At 33.6% G+C, this 13235-nt stretch overlaps 1 protein-coding gene across 4 annotated transcripts in view; it reads right to left on the reverse strand.

Annotated features, from left to right (window-relative positions):
• Positions 1-12918, reverse strand: part of LOC116351199 (acid sphingomyelinase-like phosphodiesterase 3b) — an 88430-nt gene extending 75512 nt beyond the window's left edge. For all 4 annotated transcript variants that reach the window (XM_031783451.1, XM_031783380.1, XM_031783518.1 and 1 more), the window contains exon 1: positions 11612-12918. The gene's annotated coding sequence lies outside the window, so the exon portion shown is untranslated. The remainder of the gene's footprint in view (positions 1-11611) is intronic.
• Positions 12919-13235: the final 317 nt, after the last annotated feature.

Here is a 13235-nt window from a genome sequence, read left to right on the forward strand (position 1 = left end):
AATTTAACCACACACTACTCAGTAACCGCATTTACATTAAAATTTACCGCAAATTTTTTTGTGTGTAGAAGTACAATCCTATTCCACGTGTCTGCCCCCTAGTTTCCAACGAAAATTGTAAAATGGGTTTCAAATCGGTTCGTACCGCAAATGATGGGAATCTGAAATACGATCCTTTCTTGATTCAAATATATAAAATTTCAACCCCTAGATTATGGTGTTTTTATACTTTCTGTTACTTTAAGGTCTTTATTATTTTCAATCATAATTGTCAAATGATTTCGTTTGCTACTTCGTTCGTTAAAAGTCAAATAAATTTCCATATTGTCAAATAAATATCAAAAAATAATGGATTGAAAATGAGATAAGTGTATTACGAAACATGAGCTCATTTATCAAAATTACCCCAAGAGTGATGAAATAACACAGAAAGTTTTTGAATTGATCTGATGCGAGCGAGAAGTGTCATGGCTTATTTTTTTATCATTATTATGTAGCAAGTTACGAATGCTCAAACAAAACACACAATTATTAATGAAAGTGTGATGAATGAGATGTTCATAAATCTAACACCTCTTGAGGATATTGAGTTTCATGTATTTGTCAGACAATGTAAAATTTATCTGTACAATTAAACACACACTATTATTTATGGTTGAATTTGTCATAATTGTTTGCCGACTTGACCACTTAAAATACATATATGGAAAGCGTAATGATTACACGCTGATTCGAAATCAATTCAAGTGCTATGAGTGCCGATTTAAAAAAAAAAATCACATTGTTGTCGGTAATTAAATTGTTTGGATTGTTACCAACAATATACTATAATTGTATATTGATGAATAGAGCTTTCTACGACGTGGGAATCACTCTATTAGACATAACGGTAAACGGAACAGGGAAGTTAAAGTTCTGATCAAGATAATGAAACACACTGTACGCTGTTACGCTGTTGGCATTTTCGTTCTTTTTCAATAAATATTTGTAGAATATTCTGAAGGTTAGGGGCAAAATTCTATCAAATAAATGATGCCAAAAAAAAAAAGAAAAATGACACACTTAAAATAAACAGCAAAAAAATGCAATGGTATATATCGGCGTTTTCCTTTTTATTTACGGTAAAATTACCAATCGATATATGTCATATCGTTTGAAAAAAGAGAGGGAGAGAGAGAGAGAGAAAAAGCTTCACAATTAAAAAAGCGACAGATGACTGATTGGCACACAAGCCATAGATGACAACTCAAAATGCGATATATCTATATCAATTATTGCCGTTACTAGCATAGCTTTTTCTCTCATACTTTTTTTCCCTTCGATTGTAATGTATCATTGCTATCTATTTTGGTGTACTATTTAAATTTATATAAAATTCATGCCAAAGTGGAAAATCATGTTTTGCCAACAATTGTGAATGTTTTATTTTTTCCTTTAATTCTTTATTATCCATATATTTCACACCCGCTCCTCTCTCTCTACGTTGATTTCTTCAATTGTTTGCCAAATCCAATTGAGCGATTTTTCAAACTGTTTAAACAGATCCAGTGATTTCGCCACATAGATGGAATATGCAAAAAATTGGGAAAAAAATACATGTGTGTAAGCAATTTCATGTTTAGTAAATGAAACAAAGTTTTCAACAGCTAGAAAGAATGAATTGGAAATAAATCCAAGTTATTTCAACAAACACAAAATGCGAAATACAAATTTCAAAAAAAAAAACTTATTAAAATAGAAATTATGTGGTATAAAGACGTAGCTGCGAGCATATAGCATCAATCAGCCATCTGCTAGATTGGCTATATGTTTTGTATGCATGTCGTTTGGTTGTGCCAAACAACATTCGTTTCGTTTTGTGCTTAAAATGTGTATTGCCAGAGAAATGTGAAATTGCCGTATGAACTGAAATAAGTTGTGTATATCGTTGGATGTTGTTAGCTATTTTGTGTCACAATTTAACCATATACTCCAGCCACATCCAGTTTAAGCAAGTAACACATGCCGAAATTGTTCAACAAAAGTCAAAATCTAAAATGTTACCGATATAATAGCGAACATAAATCATTTGAGGTTTTTCCACAATTTGCTGTCACCCTCATATAACATCGGTCGAAATTTTCGGTGGTGGTTGTCGTCGCGATATTTTATATACCATGGTTCTTCAATATTTTGCAAAAAGCGAGACATTTTCATTTGGTCGTTTTCATTAAGAATATGGTTTCAGTTATTTTGATATGATTTCTGATATAAATGTGTGTGTGTATGGGTCTCTACTTCTTTTTCGTCGGCAGCGTTGACTACTTCTGTTGCCACTATTACTTTTGCTCTCAGTTTTTGAGTGAGACTTTTCTCGATTCGACATGCTCGTTCTGTTCAGCAGACGTCACATACAGTCTTAAAAAAAAAAAAAAAAACCAAATGGTCGAAACGTGCCTGTCTTCAAGAGACAGAATAATGTTTAGCTTTCAGGATTGTTAGCTTTTTTGTGTGCATTGGATAAGCTTCTTCGGGATTTTATTTCACCACCGAACAGCCGCGACAACAATAACAGTTGGAAATATATATTTGAAGACAAGAAAAGAAAGATTGTGAAAATTACGCTCAGAAGCGTGTCACCATATAATATTGCCTTTGCCTTATGGTGACTTTTCCCACACTTTTAGTCGAATCGTTTTCTTTACTTTTCAAATTCGTTCGCTACGTTTGTTGTTGTTGTTGTAATGAATGACGGCCGAAAAACATTTTACACAGTTGCAGAAATGACAGCACGAACAAAACAGCCTCTTGAATGCATTTTGAGTAGAATTAAGATAAAGAACGGAATAGTGAAAGAAATCACGGAATAAAAGTGCTACACTTAAAGCAACTAGAGTGGAGAATTTGGTGCACACAAATACGACTACGGTATAAAAACCGAGAATAATCGATTTTGAATGGGGAAAAAAAGTATGCGCTGTTTAGCAGATAAAGTCATTCAGCTAAAAGCGGAAAATTTAATTATTGGAATATGCAAATTGGTTTTTTTCACACTCTCTCAAACTGACATCCCTTGGGCCTTACAAATGAAATTAGCTCAATAATTCGCTTCTTATTGGATTTAATGCACACAATGGCCTGCTATCTATGACATTTTCAGTTTAGATTTATTAAACTACGTTCAAAATGACAGAAAAAATATATAATTCTCTTTTAAATTATTTGGGTGCGTGCTCGAAATCACTGAAGTTCGTGCATAAAATGAAATATGATTGAATTGAATTTATAAGTTTTTTTTTGTGATTTGATTTGTTTGCATTTGTCAAACATATTTTTTTAATGTAGGGTAAGAGACATCATTTTCTATTGCTCGATGGCCAGAAACAACGCCAATTTTAGTTTTAAGTGCCTGCCCACATTACACAACCATATTGCAATACCAGATTCGAATAACTATCACACGCGAAACATAACAATCTTTTTGAAACGGTTTGTATGTTAAGACCTTATTTTCTTTTGTTCGAACCAAAAAAAAAGGGAAGAAACGAAAATGCAACGGTTAAACGGCAAATTTCATTTTGTAACGTAGTGTGTTAGCATTGTGCCTTCTTGAAGACATTTTAAATGATTTCCTGTTAAGAAATTAACTGTTTTAAGTTCACAAAACGAACCATTTTCGATTCTTGTGTTTTCAACAGTTTATAACACAGACTCGTTTATGCCGTAACAATAATACACATATACACTCAAATTCCAAAATATAAATTTTCTTGATAGAATAACAAAAACTACCGCAGAAAATAAATCGTTTATTTTGCAACAATGTTGAACATTAAGAGAGATAGAGTGAGAGAGAGAGAGAGAGAGTATCATGGAGCGAATGAAAGAAGGAGAAAAATAAAAAGAAAGACATACATAGAGAAAGGCAACTTTCAGTGTTGGGTTGACGGTCCGACGATGACGGTGACGATAGTAGCAACGATAAAGCAATACAAGCAAGCGCTAGTAATCGCAAGCACTCCAGTATAGAGCATAAAAATAACAATAAGAACCACAACTACTATCTTATTGCTTCCGCGTATTGTGTGAACGATTTTCGTGTTGGTTTTATTTTCATTCCAAGTATTTTATCTGTGTGTTTTGAAAATGTTTCCAGCAACAAAATCGGAAACCAGTTCGAAAATATTTCCCAGTTTCTCAGATTCATGATGATTCGGCCGCAACTTTTTCCGCCGCAGTATGCCGACTACGCAATACTGACAATGTTCACTTGGTGGAATATGTTTTCATTGTTGTGTGTATGTGCGTTGCAGTCGTATTTTTCAATTTTATTTTCTGGCTATGTCTTTTGCTAAAACCACAAAAAGCACACACACAAAAAAAATATATAAACAAGTTGCAAAAATGCTCTGTCTCCTTTCGGAAGCAACAGAGAGAGAGAGAGAGAGAGAGAGAGAGAGAGAGAGAGAGAGAGAGGAAGAAAGAACAAAAAGCTTAAGAAAAATGAAATGCGAACAAAATCGGAAGAAGAGGCAATGATTACAATGCTTCCGCCCGCAACGGAAAATGTTTCCGAGCTAGAAAACCAAGAAAATAATTAATTATTCAATTTAACGACAAGACTGAAATTCTCGTCGTGATGACAATATTGACATGGCTTCACCGGAAAAGCAACAGCGACGACCACCGATGTCACCCGGTGATCACAGACTTGAACAGTTTTTTTTTGGCGTGAATCGGTCTGACATAAAGTGGTTCCGACATCGAAATGCATATTTTGTGAGCATCGGGAACGGTTGAAAATATCTTCCCATTTGACATGAATTTTCCTAATGATTTTCAAACTTTTAATCAACCGAATACCATCCACACACACTTGGAGGTATTATACAACTCAAAAATTTCAAATCTCCTGAGGAAGATCAACAAATTCTTCTAAAATGGGATCGCTCCCAACTGTTTAGATATGAAATTGCAGCATATTTTTTAACCTAAGCGGGAAAACGATAGGGAGCGATTCATTGTCTGCTGTGCAAACAAACTAATCCATAGAATTAAAACCGGGTATTTTTTTCTTCGTTTTGAAAGCACACCATCAATTTTTTCTGGAATAAGCCAAACATTCTGCATTTACAAGTGTGATTTTTCTGAGGGTTTTTCAATTCCAAAGAAAAACATCATTATTTTGAGAGGGCCAATTATAATCTTCTAAATCTACTACTAGTATCAACATTTCCTTTAAGGGAATAGCCGGTACGAATTTAAAAAAATTATATTACAAAAAAACTTCTGAAAATATATTTCTCCAAAGACGTGTCATATATATGTACCAAAAAATTATGTGACGAATGTGATGGACTTTTATGTTTTCGCATATACACATACACTTTATTATTATCTCTTTTGCTTTAAATAACATTCACTCATTGTTGATTCAAACATGTATTTTTCTGTTGGTAGGTATTTCGTTCCTTTGGATGAATATAAAAAATATTTCAGCTTCAAACTGTAATGGCGTCATGTACTCAAATCCAACCGTCCAGAAATAAATAGATTAAATTTATAAAATGAATATTACTCAGTTGGGATAAAATTTTTTTAGTTGAATATATTTATTATTATGTATAGTTATATCGTCCAAGGAATTGTCAAATAAAATTATTTTTACGGGAAAAAAAATCAAGTGCTGTTGCTTTGACATCAGCAGCTACTACAACATCAACCACAAAAAAATGATGATGCCGATAGCACAACATTGCACTTGTGTTGTCATATGAAAAAAAAAATTAAATAAAGAAATTTAAGAAATTGAAATATTTCAGATACAGTTCGTTTGGTACCAACAACACCAACAACACCAATTCTCTTCCAAAAATACCAGAACTGTGGCATTTATTTGCTATCCACATTTGAAATCAACTCTTTGTGAGAGTGTGTTTATAAAACATACATTTGCGCACTCTACTTAAAATAAATAAAATGATGAAGACTTTACGTATTTTTACGTATGAGCTGTTGCAATTTCAAATGTAGGCACAAAAATATACGGGAAATTTATGTTGTTGATGTTTCTGCAATTTCTCTCTCTCTCTCTCTCTCTCTCTCTCTCTCTCTCTCTCTCTAGCTTTGCTCTCGGTTCCGATTTAATTTTTTCCACAGAAATTGACGTACACAATATATACATTTGACATACATCGTCATCAAATGTGATGTAAAAAAAAAATCAGCCACAAAGTACTATGTGCTTTGCATACATTAAACGAAATACTTTTGTAGCAAATATTAAACGCCGAATGATTTTCCAGCCAATAGCTTTAGAGCAATAATTATTTCGACATATTTTTGGATGGGTAACCGAGTGAAATGTGGTCGGCGTTGATGTTTTTTTTTCAGGTCCAAGGTCGCACAAGTCAACCACCACCATATAGCTGCCGCACGCAATATACTCGTAGTTTTTTTTTCGACATGCAGTGAATATCAGTTTTTCAGATTCTCTCACAAATGTTGGTTCTGGGTGGGCAGATCGCTTTCGCGACTCGCAACCATTCTAATGATAAAAGTGCGTGGCAACTCAAATGAATTGGAATCATACAAAAATGGAAATTAACAAAAGAAGTGTATATCGAAAACGTTTACAACATAATTATTCAAGTGCGCAAACACACAAACAGAAAAAAAAATACGGAGAATATGTAATAAACCGTTCAATGAACGATAAATTATCGAACGGCTCTCGTAAGCATGGATATACACAAATCAAAATGTTCTACTTTTGGAAAATACTAAGAAAGCGAAAAACATAGACTAAATTTAGTTGGTCGGAAGGGTCATAGCCATTCAATTTGTCCCGAAACAGTTCACTGGGACATTTATTTTGCATAAGAGGCACCAGTCTATTAAAAATCTATGATAGCACTTTTTTTGCTTGGCACTTCATAGTTATTTCAATTAAGTTTTAATAAAATCAATCGAGTAATGAAGAAATTGAGAAAATGCCGTGAAAAATGTTTCAAAAAAACTTCATACATTTGCCTAGAATTAAATAACAATTTGCATAGATTCAATCTAGATCGATTTGTTCAATGTTTTGTTACCGGAATTGATGTTTTGGAGTTCCAAGGTGGAACCACCATGACTAACATTCTATGAAGAATGTGTATTTATGTGATTTCAGTTTAAAAAAAGATTCCAAGTTTAATATGCAGGCGTAATTATCGAAAATCTAAATCCAATTTTTTCGTCATGTATACTGCCATGGATATCAATTTAAAGTGTGATTCAATTTTGTTCTAAAAAGAACATCCATTTTACGGCAAATTACGGATAATTAAAAAAAATAATTTTGCAATTTCTAAATTTTATAGTACATGAGTATATTTGAAATCTGTCAGCAAAAACCACAGATGTATCAACAATGAAGCCATATAATGCAATCAAACATTAAAAAAAACAGTTTGAACCATGAATGTTATTGAATGGCTTCGAGGATTTAACTTTCAACTAACTATGTTTTCTAATTGATGTCTATTATTGTTGTTGCCGCCAAACGCTGAATGATTCACATGATATCAATCGGACTTTTTTTCTGTCTCAATTTAACAGTGCAACAATGTTCCACTTGGACATTCTCTGAAAAACAATTGATTGGTTTTCGATAGCATGCAAAAAGGTGCCAACAACAATACGTAATTATTGGATTGAAAAATATTTCATGGCATGCGCAAATTGCAGAATAGGGAAAAAACCGAAAAATTATTAGCAAATTGACTAAATGATAATCAAATAGATATGAATGTGATGTGGCATTCTATGTGACACACATACATACACACCCCTTTTTCCGCCAGAAAGTATGTTATATGCGTTTTGTTACGAGCGTGCTGTTATCATATCTTTTTTCCGTCTTCTGCGCGGTTTTGTGAATGTATCCTAAAAACGCAAAGTAGACGGCGACAAACGATAAACTTTAAGTGGAAAAAGTTTAATAAATTACCTGAATTTAGATTCAAGAGATTAAATGTAATGTTATGTATCGGTGCCGTTATTTGACATGACATACCTAACCTTCTACAATATCTTCCTGTGTTTCGCTTCGTTCTTTTTTTCCCATTATAACTATTATTGTACAATATATATTTTTTTTTGTTCGTTTGGCTGCTTGTTGTGCATTCTTCTGCTCTGTGTGTGTGTGGTTTTATATTGATCGTTCATTACGGTGTTGTTGTTTTTTTGTGCTGTTGTTGAAGTTTGCAAATGCCGCCACAGTGCCGAATGATTGACGTTACTTGACGCTAATATTGTTGTCTTATTTTCTTGTTTATTTTTTTATTAGTCGTTTTTCATTTACGTACTGGTTGCTCTACCACCCCCGGTTCTACACTTCAACACACTCAATCTATCTTTTGTGATTTTCGAACATCAATTTTATTACATTCATTCAAACAATCACAAAACTGATTCAAACCCATTTCCCATGCACAAAAACAGCAAAACACCCCTCAAGTACATGCCTGTTATGGTGTGTGTGTGTGTGTGCTTGAGCCTGAAATTCATGAAGAGAACATCTTTTTCGATTTAATTCGCATAATGTGGCCGGGAAACGCGAGGAAATGGCAGACACACATACACATTTATATATATATATATGATATGTGTGGTGCTTCAAATTTCAAGTATGTTTACGTTTTTATTCATTATTCGTATTGCATGTCATATGTAGAAAATTGGATTTATTTTTCCACATGCATAAATTTTATTTCACATTGTTCTTGACAATCTATATTATTGGCGCTGTATGTTATATTCGTTTATGCTTTTGTTTGCTTTCTTTCTGTTATATGCCCTTTCACATTTACTGCTCTTTTCAGGTTTGATTTTTTTTTTATGTTGCCGTTTTTATATTTTTGTTTCATTGTATTCACCTTTGCCATTCCTCGTCATTCGTATCTAATTCATTACGCTTTCTCTCACACTAGTATATATGGGCTCACATTGGCACACTGTTCCCGTCTCCTTTTAGCCGAAATTTTCACATTAATGCGTACCAATGGATAATGCTGAGGCACTCATGTCGATTGTCGAGTCTCTTATGTTACACGATATACAATCACGATTATATATAAAAACTAACTGACAGAGAAAAATAAAATAATAATCGTTCATTGCCCGTACATTTTTCCTCTCATCAAGTCAACGTTTTCGGTTTCTCACTTTTGTTTTTCAATTAATTCATTGCATTCATTCCGTTTTCACTCAGTTTTCATCTAATATACCGCACTGAAATACTTGACTTTTAGCGCGAAACTATTAAAAACTGACTCGAAAAAAAAAGTTACACACGCAAACACAAAATCAACGCGCAAATTTAGCCAACGAGAAATAAAAATGATTTATTCAGTTGATATTATGTGTTGTTAAGTTGTATTTGCATCGAATGACATTTACCGTTGTGTAGTCAATTGTATGCCCCGATGAAAGAGAGGCTACTGTGTTTATGCCGAGGTTGAATTGAATGCGTGCATGAAACATAAATGCCACAAATCTAAAGCAATGACAGTGCGCCTCCATAATCAACATCATTTTTATAATCATATCATATCATAAACTATAGATAGATAATTTGATCTGAATTTATACTGAATATAACTTTCAATAGCGACACTTTTTTTGTTTTACCTTTTTATCAGTCGGTTTCAACTACATCAATACTACCGTAATCATTTGCTCATACGAGATAAATCATTTCTACATACTTTTTTTAGATTAAGGGCACCATTTATCACCTACCGCAATCGGTATCATAAATGGCAATGGGAAAATGGGAAAATGGAGGCAAAGGTGGCTAATAACACGGTTCACTTGGAAATCTACGCTAATAAGCTGCGTTGAAACGGAAGCAAATATAATGTTGAGAGCAAAAAATGTGGTCCGGATTTTCGACAAATGTGTATCATTTTGCATAATTTACTGCGAAACATTGTATAACATTAGAGTGTGAACGAAACGTGTGCATGTGTACATTCCATGTATATTTTTGTTTTTGTTTTGAGCTCTGTGTTTATTTGATTTTATTCAATGTATACGACACGCAATAGAATACATGTCTGATGTGGTATCGGCACAATGTTTATTTTTTTTTTTGCTTCGCCAGATCAATGCTTCACTAAATCGAAATAAAAATTAGTAGCAAAAATATGATATTGCAGAAATGATGAAAACATAAACAAATGATAAAAATTAATAAGCACAGCACTCAACCACAGATAAAGAGACTATGTTTTAGTTGTATGTCTATCATTCAGGATGGGGATGCAATTAAATGTTATCGCTTCGATCAAAGAACAAAATGCATTATTATAATATGAATAATTTATTTACATTCCGTTTGAAGGTGATATGCGTTGCAAAATGTTCCGGAAATGGTTCGTTTGAATGAATTTCACTCTCAAAATGGTGCTGCCTTAGCAGCAAAGCTTAAAGTTCACCATTGTTAACGCGATAAAATTATGTTGAAATTGATATAATCCTTGGAGCAAATGATTGTGTTCAACAAGATGGGAAAATATTTCGAATATTGCAATTTGGAGAAACGACCAGACACGTGTCACTTGAAAACGATCAATCATACCAAGCACCATATCCAACGAGGGCATGAACGAGGGAAACACATAATCACACATACCCATCTCCATCCACCAGAAAATAGCAATCTTAACACACACAGAGATAGAGAGGGAGAGCAACTGACAAAAACAATAGATTTTCCCGCTTCCGAATGCATAAGCACACAAATTCACCACAATATTACCGATAAAATGTTCAATAAATCTTTCATGGACATGCGTTCGATTGAATTGAACGCTGATAAAACTATACTGTAATTCAAAAGCAACCCAAAATATTCATGGGCTCATTCACCGTATTAGCCCGAAGAATGCATTACGCGAAATTCGAACGAATATATATATGCACCAGCTTTCACTTTGGTTTTTCGATTCTATTTTCGAATGCCTAAAACATGCAAGCGTTGTATGTGAATGTTGAATTGCAAAAATCTACCTCAAAATCAACACACACTTACGCAGACAGTGATATCTTGCGTTTGGAAATGATAATTCCAAACTAAGCGCAAATGGGTATAAGGTAGCCCATTTTCAATTTGCAGCTACTGAACTTCAACAAATAGAAGTTCATTGATTGAAGCTCAAACAAACACAAAATATCAACAATAATTTCAGTCAATATTTATTTTAATCATTTCAAGTGACGAAACGACTATGCCTTCTTCCGATTAGCTTCACACACACATACACGTCGTGCAATATGTTAAGGTAGATCTAGGTAAGGGCGTCATTTTGATCCTCCCAAATAGAATATTACTCAGAGTGAAGTGCCCACAATGCATTTATTTGGCAAACACGACGCCAAAAAGCAAACACAAAAATATCACCATTTCAGTTCACCACGCAAAAGAAGTGAGGAAATGTGTGTGTTTTTTTGTTTGTAAAATTTCAAATGCGCTTGAGTTTAAATTGACCGAATTGAAGTGCTTTTTTTTCTTCAAGTGAAACAGATTACGGGAGTGAGATAGAGAACTTGAATTGTGTTGATTTACAAAGGATGTTTTACTTACATAATCAAACTGAATGTACGACGAATAAAAAAAAACCGGAAAAATCATCCAATGAATATTTGCGTGTAGTTGAGGAAGATGATGTCCACAAAACGATTTTATCTATTTTTCCCACAGTTCAATTCTTCCACTCTTTCGAACGACGGAGAGAGAGTGAGAGAGAGCAAAAAAATAATTGGTTTACTTTATTGTGTGTACGTAAAGAACGATTTTTTGCTTTCTTCTTCTTCTTGTACTCTCGCTGCTTTTCACCGCAAACTTCTGTGTTTATCTAGTATGAAAAATCACTGGGAAATTTTGATATAAAGAACTTTCTCTTTTCGGTTTGCTGTTTTTTTTTACGTTTATTTTCTCTTTTTTTTATCAAACGCGGACACAAAAAAATATATCACCGTTGCTGTACAATCAACCGAATATATACGCTACAACAATTTGTTTATATTCGACATGTATTTTTTTACTGTGTTATCTTTTGCCGTTCGTGAGTGAAGCAGCTATTTTTAAAACCCGTTATAAACGCGAAAATCTTAACACTTTGCTTGTGAACAACATAAAAATAGTACGAGAAATATAAAGACGATGAAGATATTTTTTATATTCTCTAAAAACATTTGTCACACGGTCACTTTTTACTTGTTATACGTACATATATGTGTATATTTGTTTTTGCTAACATTCCTTCCTGTGAAATATCTAGTCACTGGCACAGTGTTTATTGTGTTTAGTTTGTGTTCATTTTTCTTTCTTAAGTTCTCTCCTTTTTTTTATTTCTTCGTCACTTGGAATTGTACGGAGTTCTTTTTTTATATCTAGTTGCATAAATGAGTTTTAGCACGAAAGCAAAGACTAAATTTTGTGCTGTTTTCTTTCAGCATTTTATTTTATAACAAATATGTCGTATGTGGAAAAAAATATATATTACATGCACCGATGGACAATATATCGTTGTCAATGTAACGATTACTGCATTTATTATTCATTGGAAATATAACGATCGGGATTGATATTGGTATCTTGTTGTTGTTATCGTTGGTTTGATGTGTGCCGCCGTTTATTGTGAACACACCGTTCAGATTGCAAACATCAATTTTGTGAAACCAGAATAAAATCAGATCGAAAAATCCAACGGAAAATTAAATCAAATAAAAAAAGCGACAATATTGCACCGAAAAATCTTTGTATTAGACAAAATTGTTGATAACACTCTATCATTCGTTACAAAGCTTCACAGTGAGAAAATCAAATGTGATTTTTGTGTCGACACTACGTAAAAATTGTTTAATTTTATTGTGAATCTATGTTTGATTTGGCGAGAGATCAGAAACGCGTCTGTCGACCGGTAAACTTCACAGTGAACTAAATCGAAAATGTTTTCCAACCACGTCTGTTCAATGTATCCTTGTGATGCTTTGCATACTTGGTGCATGCACGATACGCGTACGCCGCATTTTAGCTGAGAATAACAATGAAAAGCTTCTGATAAACTAGACGGTCGAATACGTTGAGGGCGCATGCACCGTTTGTCAAACGTCATCGGTAACAGCGGTTGCGGCAACGATAACGGCGACGACAACAGTTACGGCGAACGAATTATAGTTGAACGACTATAGAAAAATGAACCATT

This window comes from Contarinia nasturtii, unplaced genomic scaffold (assembly GCF_009176525.2).
Source record: "Contarinia nasturtii isolate CC-2019 unplaced genomic scaffold, AAFC_CNas_1.1 Cnas_scaffold_78, whole genome shotgun sequence".
NCBI lineage: Eukaryota > Metazoa > Arthropoda > Insecta > Diptera > Cecidomyiidae > Contarinia > Contarinia nasturtii.